This window comes from Cinclus cinclus, chromosome 9 (assembly GCF_963662255.1).
Source record: "Cinclus cinclus chromosome 9, bCinCin1.1, whole genome shotgun sequence".
NCBI classification, from domain to species: domain Eukaryota; kingdom Metazoa; phylum Chordata; class Aves; order Passeriformes; family Cinclidae; genus Cinclus; species Cinclus cinclus.
Genome location: NC_085054.1, coordinates 11712655 through 11730867, shown reverse-complemented (window position 1 = coordinate 11730867; position 18213 = coordinate 11712655). Strand labels below are relative to the sequence as shown.

Genomic DNA, 18213 nt, shown 5'->3' with positions numbered 1-18213 from the left:
TTTGGTGCTCATTCGAGGTATTTCATTAGGAGGTTATTCATTTAAAATAAATGTTTCAACCACATCAAGCTGTAACCTTTCTTGAAATGTAAATGAATGGTTTAAATGAGAAGATTAATAAAGAAGGGATGTTCCAATTCCAAGCATGGCATGCTATGTATTTTTAAATTTGTCTATGCCAGATGCTGTCAGTCAGAACAAAAAACTGTCCAAGCAGACAATCTGTGCGTCTGAATGTTGATCATGTTGGAAAGTAAAGGGGGAGGGGGGAGAGAGTGTGTCAAGGATTCATGGTCCTTCATCTTTGCAGTAGAGCAAACACGTCTCTCAGTATAACGACAGACAGCTGCTTCCACTTTCTAATGTGCCCTAACTTAGATCACTGAAAGAATTGTCAGCACTCAGAGAAACACACAAAGATAACACAGCCAGCTGCCATGAAGGGGGAAACAGCACAGCTCAGAAGAAATGGGATTTGTTCCATTTGCATGATGCTGGCTCCCTTGGGCCCCTTTCTTTCAAATCCAAAGCACAAAAGACAACACTTAACATATTTGCTTAAAGATGACAACCTCATGTTGATTTCATTTGGATGTAACAGTGTCAGGATTACAGATATAAGAATATATTATATCTGTAACGGAGACTGACAAATGTATCCATCAGTGAAACTGTCTGATTCATCTGCTTATACAGCCATTTTACCATCCCAAGGGTGCCATCTAAGTAGTAACTTTAGAAGACTGAAGGTCTAATTTTATTACACCACATTTCAACCTACTAAACAATATTATTTCTAAAATAGATCATTTTTATTGGAAGTCTCCCTGATGAAAAATCCAGTAGACACCAGAGAATTTATGAACTGTATGGGTCCTTTGAACTCAATATACTGCCCATTTTAAGCAACTTTCTCTACACACAATCAAAACCCAAACTCAAATAACTGAAACTGAGTTAAAAACACAGATAATAATGGTGCCTATTTTAATATTACAACATAGTCTGTCATTATTTGAATGTCTGCTGATTGGCAGTCCATCACTTTTTAGAGTGCTTCATGTTACAGTTCTGTATCAATAAAAGTTTCTCCAATAGAAAACCTATGATTAATAATTTTACTTCAATATGCTTTGACCAGTTACATAGCCTCATTTTTGGTTCAGGTTTTCACTAGGCATTCCAAAAGTCAGGTGGCAGTGACTGAAAGCCAAACATGTTCTTCATCATATTGTGTTCAGCTGCAGAAACAGAAAACCAAAGGGTACAGATCTGAAAGACCGCAAACACAGTTTTAAGGACTAGCTTCTTTTTTAAGCAGACGAAACAATTAGGCTGTGGTCAGACTCCCTTTAGTTTCAAAGGCACTACACTGAGCAGTCTGATGGCACAAGTATCCCCCCATCATCCCAACACCACCAAAAGCTGCACTCTGCATAATGCTCCCTACGTTAACTGCTTTGTCCTGAGGAACTCGAAACTGCTTGTTGCTATCTGCTGCCACCAAGAACTGCACTGTAATTCACTAGATTGAAGTTGTTTTGTAAAATGGAGTTAACTGCTGTACATGGAATTTCAGCACAGCAGATGGTTACCAATCATTATTTTCAATTTGTTTGGTTTCAAGCAATGGGGCTGTTTGGGAGGAGCAGTAAGCAGGACGGGAATGGAGAAAGCAGTGAGGTTAGATTCACTGGCTTGCAATGCAAGTCATGCTAGATGGCACAGCATTAAAAGGAGGGGGAAAAAGTCTGCTCAGAACTGCAGCAAAGCTAAACAACAACAAAAAAATTAAAAACAGGGATAAAAACTGATTTTATATACAACTCTACAAAAAAATTAACAACACAGCATTTGAAAGGGGGCCAATCCATCATTCTCTGTTGAAGAGCTACCTTACATTTTAAATATTGGAAATGGATTTGAAAGTTTCCAATGGTAAATTGTCTCTATTTGTGTTTTGGCATCATTCAAAGTTGAATCATGCTCTACTCTAAGTTGTTCAGTTGTTGAACTGGAAATGGAAAAGGAACCATTTATGGACCATTCTGGTCAAGTGCACATGACTAGAAATTAAGCTGTAAATATCTGGGCTGAGCCATTATTGTAGTCAAGAAACATCTGGGGCTGACGCTGAGGCTAGGCCCCACTCCTTCTCTGTTCATGTAATTGCTTAGATGATTTATAACTTAGTGTCTATTAAAATGATTTAAAGAGAGATTTGGAGACTGAATTTTAAAATCAAGGTGGCTTTACTCATGCTTTCATTTTTTCAAGAGTGAATAAACATCCTTTGCTGAACTTCTCCCCTGTCTTATGTTTAAGGGGTACAATGTTCCACCACAAGGACAAAATTCACGTTTGTCTAAATTCAGACAAAAGACATGACACATACCTCCAGCAACCAAAGTCAGCGACTTGTCACTCAGCTTACATTGGACTTGCTTAGTGCTTTAATACTCACCGTGAAAATGGCCTTTGAATTATTTCCCCAACATAACTTTTCTTTTTAAATCCTATAAACTGTATCAATACATTCACATCATATTCATTTGTTCCTGCTGTCTTGAACCATCCAAGAGTCAGTTAGCTCTGCCTGCCACCACGATGGCACAGGTGATGAGGGCAGAGGCTCTCCATCAGGCACCCCAGCAGCACCCAGGCACTGTGTCCCTTACGGGAACACTTCTGCCTCTAGGACTTGCTTGCTTTCCCCTACTAACTTCAATATAGACTGATTTTGTTTTGGCTTTTAGAACAAGTTGTAAAAGCCATGAATTTGACAGGGTAGAAGAGAAAGGCCAAGGATATTTGGGTTTGGAGGACAAAAGTAAGGGATATACTTGAATGATACAAGCAGTTAGCAAAAAAAAAGAATGCTCCCTCTCAGGCAGAACAGCAGGGCCAGTGTCTGACTGTAAACAACTATATCATCAAAAAACCTTGGTTATTTAAGACTGTTCAGACACCCTAACTATATTTCCAACCTATTTCCATGATAGCAGAAGCTTATTCTAAGAGTACACCTAACCCTGCAGAGATCAGGTTTGTGAAGGAGTTGACTATTACACCTCCGAGTGTTACACCTCCTTTTTCCATTGAAGTTTCAGTATGTTGGGCAGTTTTACTGCAGAGCTCCACCCCACAGCATGGAATGATCAACCAAGTTTGCAAACCTGGGTGTATGTCAAGGTTGAAGCGACACACTAGTGACTGTCTCAGCCCCCTGGGAAAACGTGGATTAGATGAATCACAAAACAATGTCACAGTTATTTCTCCAGTAAGTGAACTGTCTGTTGCTCACAGGTGATGAAGACATAAAAGTTTGATGTAGCCCTTCCACAGATTGTACTCTGTCTTGGAAATTTTTCCCCTGCATCTCCATAAACTGTCATTATTCTTAGGCTAACAAAAACTCTTTGACATTTTGAAGAAAGGAAAAACTTTGCAAATGGAATTGCTTCAATATGGGAACATACTACCTAAATATTCCAAACCGTTCACAGGTTGTTGTCAGACTTCCCCAACAAAATTTGGTCTAGTACCACCCATAAAGCAGGTATCATACACTCCATAAACCAAACAACTTTTATTTGAATTATTTCTGAAGAAAAGGTTAGGAAACGGGAACTGATCATAGCAAAGTAACCTACAAAATAAACAAAACCACAATCCTCCTCCATTTTTATGTTTCTCAGAAACTTCGAAACCCAACAGTGAGGTAAAGCTTTATCACTCATCATTAAATACATATCTAAAATTCTATATTCATTCAATTTCTCAAGGAAAAATTGCCCAGCTTACACCATTACTAAGAATAGCTCTCCATGTGGTTAATGACACTATGCAACGGATTTTTCTTCGATAAGCAGAACAAAATGGAACTACGGAATGGGGCATGTCTTTATTCCTGGTGTTAAATCCAGGAATACTTGCTTTTTTTGTTCTACATGAGGGGATCTAAGGAAAATTCAAAGCAGACCATCAGATTAATTTGGTTTACTGAAAACCTGATTGCTAATACTGACATACTAAAGTAGAGAATCACAGTGAATTGGAGATCAAGTATGACTTCACATAAATATCAACATTAGCAATATTAATCTATAGGAGAATAAAAAACTGCAAAATGGCACCTCACAAAAGGGTTGAGCAATTGAACCTATGTGACTGCAGTAGCATTAACTGGGTTTAATCCCACCTGGATTATTTATTATCCAGATTTTAGTACATAAGAAACTTTAGTACTTAATTGTGGAAGTCTCAAATGCTCTGCACTGGGTTCTGTAGTCTTTACTACTGCAAAGAGTAGCATATACCTAAAGAAATGTTTCTACCTGGTGAAGAAATATCTGTGAGTCAGCAATATAATGGATTCGAGTCCACTTTCATAAAGATCACTACTAGGGGAAAAAAAAAAAATGCAAATACAGAAACATTCCCCAGATTAAAGAAGGAAAAAGAAAGGAAAAAAGAAGGAAAGAAAAGGCAATCAATGTAGCAAAACTCCGGGAATAATGAGGAATACTGAGACTTTCTAATGCAACACAAGAGGAATTCTCACTCTAGGTGCCAGCATTAAAACTTTGTGCAGATGTTTGTGCAGGTAAGGGTCTGGCAGAGGAGATTACTGCTGTGCCCTCTAGAGGCCGGATGTCTGGCCAAGGAACTGTTCAGCAGCGACCAAAATAACAGTGCAAGCGACCAGCACTAGATGTCTAAGTACAACCTTTTTGTCTTAAACCTGGTACTGTGAAAATCTTTTGTATTTGAAATGTAGTAAACAGGAAAATAGTGAGTGTCTAAACCACAGAAAACTGCTGTACTGTATGGTTTTATGACACGTCTACCATATCTTATGTACGCTAATACATTGCAAGCACTAATACAGCAAACCAAACCTCTAAAGGATTCCTGTCAAGTATAAATACATGCATAAACACAAGATATAATTGAAAAAGTCTTTGCTTAATGAGCTCATGGGTGCTTTGGCACAATTCATAAAATGTAGATTTAAAATTTTAAGAAGATACATCAATTCCCACAGTTGAACTTTGCAATCAACATAAGAAAATAAAATCTATTCAACATCAGTTCAGTAAGATATTCTTACTCTAACATAGAGACACACCCCACAAATAACAACAATTTTTTTATCACCCACCAGAGTACTCATGAAGTGTGGATATTTTTAAAGGCAAAAACATCTCAGGTTAAAATAGGGTCAAATTTTGCATTGGCAGGAAATAAAAAGATCTAATATACCTAGTCAATCATACACTAGTTGAAACACAGTCCACAGAACACTTAACAGCTCAGCCCAACAAACATATCACCAAATGGAATTTGGTGGACAAATACAAACGGATAGATTTTTTTTTCCTTAAACCATACATGATTTTTATCCTTATTATCTTACTACCAACAGCAAGCTAGCTAGGAACTTTCTTGCCTGAAATCCAGCACTGAGCTACCCATACCATTTCAGAAACCATACACCAGTAAATTATATTACAACAATACAGAAATCCCTCCTGAAAATCGTTATCCTTTAAGAAACATGCATATACAAGGCTGTACTTCCTTCAGTGCCTTCCTACCACATAATGAACATATTAATAGCTATGCAGTTTTTTGCTTTAAGAATTTTGAAAATATCCCAATTTGATACAGGGTTGGTTTTTTTTCTGTTTGATATAGTAAAAAAGAAACACCAGAAGAAAAATAGTTATTTCTCCTCTAAAAGCATAGTTAAATGATAAGTTAGTATCTTTCATGAAAACTTCATTTCTGCAACTACACAATACCTATTCATATTTCATTTTCTTGTAGAAATTACATTCTAAAACATGGCATGTAATCGGTTCTGAGTGGGGGTAGGAGAGAACCAGTCGTTAACTACGACTAAAATGACCAGTTCTACAGTGCAGTTGTCTTCTAATTAAATTAAGTGTGAGGCACGGTCATTGAGATGTGCTATAATGACTTGGAAGTATTTTTCCCTTTTGCTTCCCCCTACCCTTTGCTTATCAGAATACCTTACACCTTTCAAAACTAGAACAGCATAGTGGCAGGAAGAAGAGAAAATAATGCTTTTGGCAGATGCTATGCCAAGGCATGTATTACTCACCATCCTTCCACCCACAGTCAGGAATGCAGCTCATCTATTTCTTAGCTCTTTCCACTAACTCAAACACTCAGTACTGCACCTCAATTGCTTTTTCAAAAAGACAAGCCTCTTAATGACAAAGTAGGCTGCCATTTTATTAGCAGCAAAATAAATACAGCTGTAGTGCTCAACGCTGTATCAAGCTAAAGTGATGCCTGTATTTATTCTCAGCTGTTAGGGATTACACCCAAACACAGTTCTCTTGCGAAACAGCTTCCAGTTGAGCATCTGACAATGCCAGTACTGTACCCAAGAGATGAGATCCAGAGAGCCAGGCACCCCAGAAGCATGTTAAGTGCACACAAGTTTCTCCTCTCTTTATGGTCAGTATTTTCTATAAGATCTGACTTAAAGAAGAAATAACTTATTATATCAGGGACTTTTATCTTTACAATAAATGACTACAGGTCACCTGGTAGAGGACACAACAGATATTAAAGTGATTATAGCCTTGATGTTAGTCAGAAGATAGAATTACATATGTGCTGGTACAGATGTCAGTAAAACCATGTGGAATGACAGTTTTCTGTGTTTTAGAAGCTCACTATTTTTCTGTTTACTACATTTCAAATACAAAAGAGTTTTGCAGTGGCAGGGTAAGACCAAAAGGCTGGGAACGAAGAGGGGGGTGCTGGGGGATGCGGGTAGGCAGAGAGAACAGGGCATAGAATGGCTTTGAAAAGCCAGGAAGGAGAGATTCTATTTCTCTGCAATGGGTTTGTATCAGCCACGCTTAAATAATGGTACTGCAAATTAAGGCCCGAGGGAATTTGGAGCATACAAGTAAGCTTTTGTTCTCCAAACCCCAAAAGGTATGTGGGAGATTTGGGGGTTTGTTTCCATTTAAATAGCATATGTATTTCTAAACAATAAGTTAAACTTTTTTGCTCTTTTTATTGTACAGCTTTGCTGATTCAGTACCTGTTAGGAAAGATACTATTCCCAACCAATATAACAACAACTCTTTCAAGTAACAATTATCTGTTACTGTACTTATCACTTTCATTTACTTGCCTTCAGAACTTCAGAACAAGGAAGAAAGCAACAAATCTAAATGTAATAAACCTCACAGGGAGTGGGGGAGGAGGATGGGCGGTGGGAGAAGCAACAGATCGAAAGAAGAGTGCAGGTAGAAGTCATTTGAAGGGATGAAAGCTGTCCAGCATAAACACAGAAGCTAATTAGTATGTTGTGATTTTAAAACATACTCTGTTATCAGAAAGCAAAATAGAAATCCGTACTAAAAAAAACAAATTTTCTGAAGTCTTTAAAGGAGGTGGACAAAAACATAGGCACACACACAGACAATACACCTCTACTGCCTCCACCCCACACACATACAGATACAAAATTGGGTTAGTTTTCTGTAAATAGGCTTAGCTCCTGTAAATATGTCTCAGGATTTTAGGTGTACTTTTTCACACTGTAAGGTTTCTATACAAAACCAGTTTAATCTAACTGCCTCTGATTATTATTAGAAACTCATTATTTGAGGACATCTATCTTTACAGTAACTATGCACCATTAAGGAGCACAATGCCCATAATTGTTTAAAAAAGCCATGAGGGGGAGGGGGAAGGCAGAAGGATCAGGAGGAGGGAGAAGATAACTAAGGAAGATTTTGCAATTAGAACAGCATCATCTACTCTGCATTTTGCTCCTTGTAATACCTACACAGTGACAAACAGAAGTTTCCTCTGAGCAAAATCACAAATGAATCACTCCTTATACCTTTATTAATGCATGTATTTTTGTCCTGATGGAATTTACATATGTTTTTACAACCACCAGGAAAAACAGCTTTTAAAGCTTTTCCTTCTATCATACAGCATTAATACCTCAAGAGGGAGATTGGACATTTAAGAAGTACAAATAAAGCTAATGCCTACCATTTTATGGGGAAACTCCTTATAGCACCTAGCTTCTAAAATTTGTTGCACACCTGCACATCCAAAGGCAACAGAAATTGCAGGGACTGTGCCTCTGATAACCAAGCACCCAAAAGTGGAAAGCTGAATTACACTTTCTGAGATGCAATACTATTTGTGATGTTATCTCAGCCACTCAGACTCTTCAAGCTCAAACTGCAGCTGTTGTACTGCTTTGAAACAGAGAGGAACAGTCACTTTAGCCAAAATCGACTTGCCTGTCATGAATGAGAGTAGTGAATTCTACAATTTCTAAGCAGATGACATCCTGGGGAAGCGGGGGTGGGGTGGTGTTTGCTAATTACTCAATAACAAAACATCTTTCCTTAATTAGTGCTGGAAATTATTACTCCAAATAAATACTAGTGTCAGTTTGTTATTCTGTACCCTATGAATAACATATCACACTATAACTGAATATTTCTAACTAGTGAAAACTTTAAAAATGTCTTGCATTAAGGCACTGTTTATTCACAGTCTCTGTAAGCACATGATGAGATGTATTTCATCTACAGCTCATAGTGAGATAAATTTTACTTACATCTAACTTTAAAACACAAAGGCTTCTGATATTAACTGAACCATGTGTTTCAATAAATATGTTCTCTGCATATTAAGGTGTGCTTTTGATATGGCTGCCACACTGACAAATGCTAGGACCTGAATAAAGGCAAGTGCCTCATACCCCTCGTTATGTAGGGTTTACTGACATTAATCTGAATAACACTGCTTCATGAGATGACCATGGATATCCATCATGGTTCATGTTACCACTAACGATTTTTAAACTGAAAATGGAAAAATAAATCACTGTTGTAATGTAAAGAATGCCTACACAGGACAGGAGTATGAAATACAATGAATGAAAGTCAAAGAACAAAATGAAAATCAATGATTAAGAAAGGTTAATTACAGTATGAACAGTTTCCAAAATATACTTACTACAGCTTTTATTAAAGGCAAAGAGCAAGAAATAAAAAATTATCAGAAATTCTATGAACACATGAAAAATTATTATCTTTAAAATGAAATATCTGCTTATTTATAGTATGCTCAATACAGTACCACTATAGTTCTGAAGTTAATATAAAGCCTTATGATATAAAGATCTAACATCAGTAAACATAAAACCACTTAATTTTGTATATCAAGTGTTCATTTAGTTGAAGAGTGAATAAATTTATAGTCTTTTTTCCATATTAAAAATAACTGAATGATGATGGTTTAAATTTGATTATGTTTAAACCCAGCAGTTTTCTGACTGAATGGAGATAGCCAGTTCACAAATTATCACAGGTGACTTTAAGTCTTTATTTTTATAAAAAACAACACAGACTTTTAATTTTAATTTCTTTGCAGTAATAATGCAGATGACCTATCAATTGAGCTTAAAGATCTTCAGCAAACTCCATACATATATCAAATAAAACAATTTTATATAGTGCAAAATAAATTAATAAAAACATTTTCCAAACTGAGTTTTCACACAGGCACATTGCACTGTTATTTCAGAGCTGCAAGGGGAAACAGAATTGTAGCCACATACTAAGAGTATATTTCTACAATACTGTATATAGTCATGTGGTCCACAAATGCCAACAACAAGGGACTGAAAATAGGATCAATTCTTTTCTTTCTCAGAAACAATCTTGTAAGCATCTGAGTTCCCAAAGACATAAAAGAATAGTTACTTTTCTGAGCTCTTTTGATATTGCTCTTCATGGTGGAGCTATCCACAAGTGATGGGAAGGATCTCTTTTGAAAGTAAATGGTGCTCCTTCAAATGTGTTCAGAAACATCTTTGCTGCTCCTTTCTGTGTTTCTCAAGTTTAACTTGAAAAGGATGCTTGATTTTTTAAAATTTGGTTTAGGTATCACAATGGGATACCTAATATCAGTCAGTCCTTGAAAACCTTATTCTTCCAGCATAGAATCTAGCTGTTTCTTTCTCTGTGTCAACACAGGAGGCTGAAGTAATCAGATAGGTCTAAAGAACACAGAGGATGTTAACCTGCGCTTTCTCAGAATCTGTGATGAGTAGGTTCATACTTTGAACATGGCCACACTGAGCCATAAGGCATATAAATAGCTTCTTTCACCTAAAAGCACAACTATCACAGCAGTTTCTACAGTGCGGCTATCAGTTCATAATATTTTAAATATCAATATTGATACTGTCATCAGGGATTAATAATTTCTACTTATAATTTCATCATTCCCATCCACCCTCTGCTGTCTTTCAGTAATATGAAGGAATTGTTGGCTCTTCCCCTCACCATGTCTCCAGAAGACAAGCACACAAAATCAGTTGTACTGTCTAGGAATATTTCTGCAACACTACAGCTTCAAGTTCTATTAAGCAATAATTTAAGCTCACTGTATAAATGCTTTATTAATGACTTGCTTGTATGCTAGAATGGAGGAGACAAAAAGGGAAAAAACATCTCCAATGAAAATAGGGATCTTATTTCCAACATATTAAAAGTCAAACAGCTGTTATTTAAAAAAAAAAACTAAAAAAAAAAAAAAAACTTGAATGAAAACATGAAGATATGCTCCTGCCACAAACCCCTGTGACCCACCAGGTTTAGCCCTCTCTCCCATCTCCTCACAATATTCATTTTCAAATTCCCTTCAGATTAGCAGGAGTTATGCAAACATGCCTTAATGTGTCCCTAAAGCATTTTATCACACTGAAGAAGAGAAACAAGAAGTTCAATTGTGACCTGTATCAGAAAATCATTCATTCAGATCCAGCTTAATTAGATGTGAGAACGCTATCTTAGTTCATGAAGTTTGACCACAGTAAGCTCTTACTGCTAAAGTATTTATGCAAATAAGATACATATTACTCAAACCAATTTATCATCACCAATCTGTAACCAGCTTGACATATGCACACATTCTAAATTATCACACAAAATAAACTGTGGCATACATCTTCATACATTGAGCAATTCATCTACAGAAGGTGAGCCACATGCTTCAACAAAGAGTACAGGACAGATTAAAAGTAGAATACAGAAGGGTTAAAAACAGACAAAAAAAAGTCCAGGCAATACATGACTGCAAGGAATCTGGAACAAAAACATACTTACATCACCAAAGTTTGTTATCATATCAAAATAATCTCAGCATTTTGTCCACATACTTTTCAGGGTAATTGAAATTTAACTAACAACATGCTAGCAGTAGCTGCACTATAAGAGAAGTGAGAAAAGAGTTTCTCAGTTACAGTTAAATAATATGTCTGGTAATTGCTATTTCAGTATTGCATGGCATATCAGACTACACACTTAATAGACTATTACGGAAAAAAAAATCAAAAACTAGCCAGTGGTGTGACAGTCATCTGTAGCTGCGTTATTTGTAATTACAGCCAAGACACATGAAACTTTTTCTCCTCTACAGAAAAATGGTTTAAACAACAAAGTTTTGGTCCATTATTCAATTAATGTATGGCTGTTCTTTCTATTGTACAAATACAATAGCTTTTGCAGTAAGGAGTGTTGCTTATATGATTAAAGAGCTAGTTGAGTGTTATGATATGTTTGACAGGTACAGTTCGCAGCACTATCGGAACAGACACACGATACTGTTATTACCATTCTGTGTGTGCCGATACCTCAGAGCAGCACAGCTCGGCAAAACGAAAGCAGAGACTCCACATTTTCATCACTGCAGACATCTCTGTATGCCCTTAATCAGTGGTGCTTTCTGCAGATAACACTTTTTTGCATTCTTCCCACTCCCAAACTGACCTGTCAAAGCCTGATCTCTCCCTCAGTTTCTCAAGATTTTGGTAGCCAAGACCGACCAACTATTTCTCTTTCCATTTTCCCTCATTTGTCACACAGCGGGGCCAACCCCAACACATATTTAGAAGCAGTAGTGGTGAAGTCCACTTGTGCTTAGTAGATTGCTGCAAATACAAATTATCTTCTAAGAAACATTAATATATATATGCATTCTCTTTAACATGCCAGTCGAGGGGACGGCAGGTACAATTATTAAAGGACTGAAAGACTTAGGGTTCCTTTGACCTCCATTACACCTCCAGCATAGGATCCTCTGCTCCTTGAAGGATAAGATTGTATTTGTCGATCCTACAGTAACATCTGGCAAGTGGTTGTCTCTATTTTTCTCTATTAGCTACCATCCTTTAAAGGAATAAAGTTTCATCAGCTTCATTAAGGGAGATGTTTATGTTGTTTTGATTGAGAGATTTATTTTTCCTTTTTTTTAAAGAAAAAAATAGAAACTGAAATGATCTTAAGGAATTTTCTTTATACTCACATTTCTCACACACTCTATAAAAATATCATTGACATAGGGTGAAAAGGTCGCATACCTCACCGAAATGGAGCCAAGTACTCCCGTAAGGTTTGTCACCTGGAAAATATCCCTTCAACTAATTCTATGTAATGGATTTTTTTTTAATTATTATTTTAGCAACAACAACAAAAAAAACTATGGGCCTTTTCCCAGCCGAGAGTTCCCTGAAGTCATCTTTCCCATAAGGAAGATAAGTTTCCACTTAGAGGATAGCATCTCAAGCAGCAAGATTTTAATACTCTGCAACAATATCAGGGATACGCAATCCTGAATTTACGGCTCTTCAAATTGCTTTTATAGCTATAGCTATACTATTCCGTTTGGATCAGATGCGTATCTAAAATTCCATACATCCATAATATCTAATTTAAAACAGCTTCCAATGACTCAAAGAACAGTACTGAGGGGGGAAAAAAAACCCAACTAAATAAAGCCACCACAACCAAAACAAACAATAAACAAACAAAAAAGCCACAGCGGTCCAGATTCTGAAAACTGTAAATTATTGTATCTTTCTAAAGCTAAATATTTTTTACACCAGTTAAGGATGGGGCCCCATAGGCACAATGCCACTTCAAATTTCATTTTCTTCACCTCCATAGTACTGCTTCTCATCTGCTCTGTTAGTAATACATGAGAATTTCTAATTAGCTAATTCCAAATTCTTTTTACCGGTATTTTTATGTCTTATCAATAACTGAGAAGGAAAAAAAAGTGCTGATTTATCAATTAATCAAGCTTTATGGACATACAATATTCCTCAATACTTCAGAAATGTCTGCAGAACAATTTCCTCCAATCATAAAATCAATGAATCAATGTAAAACCCCAGTAATTAAATTTATCAACTCGGTATCAATACATCCAGCACTTTATGAAAGTATTGTGTGAAGTTTTTTCTGTTAACAGATATATTGATTGAGGGCAAAGAGCCAAATATTTCTATTATTAGATCTGGGGATGCAAGATCAAAACTCAGTCTGTCATAAACAACATACAAGTGTTTTATACAGACAGATCTCATGCTGATTCTGTACCATTAAACCCACTCCTAACAAGCAGATAAGCCTATTAATTGATGATTAAGACTACAGAAAGATCAGTCGTTATATTCAATGCTTCTTGTATGCATTTATTGAATAAACTTATTGACAGGAACCATACAGAATAATTCTCCTCTAGGAATTATATTTTAAAAAGAAACAGAGAAGCTAAAAACCAGCAGATTCCAAACCTTGTTCATGCAGCATAAAATAGCCTTATTAAATTCTGAAACTAAAGCTTTGTAGTTTGAAAGAGATTCTCTCTCCATCATATATAGCAGTTATTAATAGACAGGTGAAAAATAAAGTCCAAATATGACACATCTAATAAGACACATAATAAAAAAAAAGACATACAAGGAAAGAAAAACACCATCCAAGTGTTTTATAGTTCAATTTTTAAAGGGCTACTATACAAACTATTCTGGAATATCTTTTTAGTTGCTATCCCTTACTACATATGCATAAGCAAGTAGGGCACAAAAGTTCATCAAGTGCCATTTTTCAATTATTAAAAAAAAAGTAATAGGGCTTTTTATATCAAGAAAATAAAGCACAAAAAATGTTTGGCTTTGCTTAACTACAAAAACACTTAAAGAACAGCTCATGACATAAGACTAGTCATTTTTCCCATGAAATGTATGATGAATATATCAATAATAAGACATCCTTCATATTTCTAAAATGCTGCTATAAGCAAACATCCCCGTACTTTCACAATGTTGCAATAAATAAAAACAATTTGATTTCATAGTGGAGGTATCTTATTATGATGGGAGGAAATAAAAACAAAACCTCCAAACCCACCAGATTCATGTAGGAGTCACATCCTGTTACAAACATCAAACAACAATGAGCCTTTATTACCATGCTATGATTCCTTCATTTCAAACATGATTAATTAGCAACTATAACACTCACCAAAACTCCCACCACGCTGCTGTTTGCTGCCTATTTTCAAATGGGTCTCTATCAAGTATTCATAAGCAGTGTTAGTCTCATTTACGACACTGAAGAAAAGAAGTCAAAGCATACTGCTTTAAGGGAGATTTCACTCATACCCTAGCCAAAAAAAAAAAAAAAAAAATGCACGGAAAAGAAAACAGAAACCCAACAACAACCAAACCCCTGTTCCTTCAAAGGGATCCCTTTATAATCCAAACACAAACTTTATGCAAAATGAAAAACTTTTTTAGTGAAGTTGTTAAACAATTTAGATGGTTGAAAATAAAGGAAGATAAAAGATCAGTGTTAGACTTTGTGGGTTTTTTTCTTTTTTTTTTTTTACTTGAAACCTCAACTTTACATTCAATTTTAAATACACTGCTCCTGTTGAGAATGAAAGCATGGTTCCTGTGCTAAAAATGGATAGAAAAAGAGAATCAGAAGGGAAAGACACACTGAGAAGTACTCTTAAGATGTTTTAAGCTATGCAGATACCCTCAAATATACCTTACTTGCAATAAGCATTACTTTGGCAGTAAAAGAAACTTTGCTTCACAGGGATGAGAGGTGGAAACTGAGATTACAAATAGAAGAAGCAACAAGACTGAGAGGAGAAGAAAAAAATTGCTTTCTCAAGCACAACTCTATAAATACCATCAGAAAGACAACAAAAAAAGGTTCCATTTGGAAGCAACAGATGTATTCCTAAGCAAGAATACATCCCCGACAAAATAATGCAGAAAGAGAGTCATACAGACAGGATCTTTAGAAGCATGAAAAGAAATTGCCTGTGTGGCAAAGCTAAAGTTTCCACGTGAAAATAAAAATTAGGTAGAAGATCCGATACCTCTTTAGTTAACCAGCTCTTGTATCAGAGATACTTGATTTTGTCACACCCAGAGCAGAGCAATTTTTAAGTGCAAATCAGTTCTACTCTCTCCAGCTTTCTCAATTTTATAAATTTGGGATCAAAAACATCAAAGCAGCTTCCACTTTGGACCCAACTTTTAGAGGATCAATGTGACAAGTCACTGCTTGATAGATGTTTCTCTTGATAAACGACTTGTTCAAAAGAGACATTGTAGCTTTCATTTCCTGACCACAACACACTTTTAATTTGCAACAGCAGAGCTGCTCGAGTGTGACTAGTTCCCACTTCCCAGTCTTTCACGACTGTGGCACTGTCAGGCCACATGCACGGGCAAAACAAAAACTCAGAAAGAGATGAATTTGCAGAAAGAATTCTAGCAAAACTTTTCCCCAAACAGGAACCTGATTATATTTGATTTCTACTACCAGTGGGCTCTTAAATCCCCCCTCCCCATCACCCTCAATCCTTAACGTTTAAGAAAAGCAAGGAAAGAGAGGAGTCATATTGGAAATACATACTTAAGCATCATAGAATATATATAGCTGCCTAATAGTATCATGTTTATTATACATACATATATTACTGCTACTATAATTATTATTATTATTATTATTATCTGGGAATTGCATTTAACAGTCCAAACCATCCACACCATCCAATTTCAGCTCTCAGCATACTGTCCGATTCCCGATTTAAAATTTATAAATGTAATATCCTCCTCATCACAAGCAGCAGTCCAATCTGCTCTGAATATATATTACAGCTTTAACATCACAGAGGGAAATCTCCCATCTGGCAATCACATTTGCTCCAACAGCTCTAGAAAAAAAAAAAAAAAAAAAAAAGAAAGAAAAAAAAATGTTCCGCTCTCGCTTGCTTGCTCTTCTCCTTAAAACATTTTTCAGAGCAAATTATGTGCATCTAAAATAAACAGTTGCCTTATTGATCGTCCCAAAGTCAACAAGTTCTAAATGCAAAATGCAATCAGATCATTCCCATCATATAGCACCTGGGATATGTTTAGCAATACAGTCACCTACAACACCAAAATAGGAGTGTACATTGTGCCACTGCTCTCTCAATTTCTTTCCTGCATTCAGATATGTTATTACGAGATCATCAGCCACACACGCCAGACCTCCCCCTTATCCCAAACACGCACACACACACAGGCACTCTCTCTCTCTCTCTCTCTCTCTCTCTCCTAGGGTCTCTCTCCATCCTTATTTGTTACTATCACATACAATTAAAAGTGAACATACCCCCTTTTTTGGTTGCACAAAACAGAATAATAGTCACTTTTGTTGATACTTCCTTAGCCTTAACTGCATACCTAGAGGTGCTTCTACTGCACCACAAGAAGCTCTATTGAAATTCCCCATGCTCCATTTTATCTGACTTTTTTGGAGGAGGGGGCAGCGTGGGGGCTGGAGAGTGACCATTAAAATGAAGCCAGTTTCAGCACCTGATTATTTCATTCTGTTAAGCATTGAGAGCAGAGCAGTGTGAATTAGACACTTGTAAACTGAGCATAAAATACTCCTTATTAAATCATATTAAGCATTCGGCCACAACAGTAATTTTGTTTGTTTACATGCAAAACATTCCCTCACCCCACATCAGTTAGAATCTCTAGCAGATAATTATGCTGGAAGCAAGAGAGGGAAAAGCAGCTGGAGTTTAAATAACTACTAAAGAAATACTAGTTTGCAAAAGGAAAAGATGCATTTTAGGCATGTTACGTACGAGCACATAGATGTGTATGTGTATATATTCATTGCTACACGTTTTTGCCCTCTCCACTCCCCGAGTTTTACTAATTTACATACCATTGGAGTTCAGTGGTGTGTATAGTGCACTGCTGGTAACATGCAACTTCAGGTTTTACAACTGAGATCAATACAATGGACAAAACTAATGCCATAATCGAAGCAGAAACGATAAACAAATGATAGCAAGAGAAAAAAAATGCTTACATATACACAAGAAAATATACTATTAAACATTAGGTATTTATTACAAAATATTTGCATGCAGAGTCCTCGGTGCATTATCATGCTATTTAAATTTGTCTTTGCTATTTGGATGCAAAGGAAGTAGATCCCAAAACGGACATACCATAAACACTGGTGCTACTGATCATTTCTTGCTGGCAGCACAAAAAGCTGAATTGGATTTTTCACAAGCAGGAATTCCAAAGGTTGCTTTTCATTAAAGCCACTTTTCCTCTCAGCTATCAAATGTCACTGCCTTGAAACGTGGGCCCTTTCGTCAGGTATTCATTTAACCTACATGCATATAATTAAGTGGGAAAGCAACATCAACAAAAAGGGGATCTCAGATCACAAGAGAAGAAAGAAAGGGGGGAAAAAAAGCACATGACCAGGAATGCAAGTCCATGTCAATTTCACTCACTCCCATTGAAACTAACAAGAGCTCCAGGGAGGATAGTAATAGGATCAGTGGATTGTATATACCATTAAATTATACATCTTTCTCTCCCTCCTGAGCCAACAATACGCCCACCACGCTGTACCCCCTCCAAGATGATGTGCTTACATTTTACTGCAACAGCTCCTCTGACATATTCGTGCCTCCCCCCCCCCCCCCCCCCCAACCAAGACATAGCAATTTAAACCTAACTTTTGTTCTGCGAGATTCTTATTTGCACTTATTTGGTCAGAAGTTAGTTGCCTCCATGTCCAGACCCGCGTTACCTGCAGTTTATTATTTTCAAAGCAACTTAAAAATAAATCCAATTAAAAGGAGGAGGAGGAGGTGAGGAGGGAGCTTGCAATCGCGAACTCTTAATCTGCCTACTATTGTTGGCAATGATCAAGGAGGAAAAACCATGCACTGCGATTGTATATCTGTACTTTCCAGACTACGATCAGGCAAGCAGACCGGAGTGCTTAGTATTAG

The 18213-nt window shown here is 36.6% G+C and overlaps 1 protein-coding gene across 1 annotated transcript in view; it reads right to left on the bottom strand.

The window, feature by feature from the left end:
* FIGN (fidgetin, microtubule severing factor) overlaps positions 1–18213 on the bottom strand; it is a 97551-nt gene that overhangs the window by 78992 nt on the left and 346 nt on the right. The gene's annotated exons all lie outside the window — the stretch shown is intronic.